Raw genomic sequence first — 489 nt, forward strand, 5'->3', positions numbered from 1 at the left:
TAGTTTACTGTAGTTTACTGTACTGTACTTTATTGTACTGTAGGTAATTGTGCAGGATCATAGTTTACTGTAGTTTACTGTACTGTACTTTATTGTACTGTAGGTAACTGTACAGGACCATAGTTTACTTTAGTTTACTGTACTGTACTTTATTGTACTGTAGGTAACTGTACAGGACCATAGTTTACTGTAGTTTATTGTGCTGTAGGTAACTGTACTGTAATTTACTGTACAATACCATGGTTTACTGTAGTTTACTGTACTGTACTTTATTGTACTGTAGGTAACTGTACAGGACCATAGTTTACTGTAGTTTACTGTGCTGTACTTTATTGTACTGTAGGTAACTGTACAGGACCATAGTTTACTTTAGTTTACTGTACTGTACTTTATTGTACTGTAGGTAACTGTACAGGACCATAGTTTACTGTAGTTTATTGTGCTGTACTTTATTGTACTGTAGGTAACTGTGCAGGATCATAGTTTACT

The sequence above is a fragment of the Nematolebias whitei genome, chromosome 21, assembly GCF_014905685.2.
Source record: "Nematolebias whitei isolate Nwh7 chromosome 21, NemWhi1, whole genome shotgun sequence".
NCBI classification, from domain to species: domain Eukaryota; kingdom Metazoa; phylum Chordata; class Actinopteri; order Cyprinodontiformes; family Rivulidae; genus Nematolebias; species Nematolebias whitei.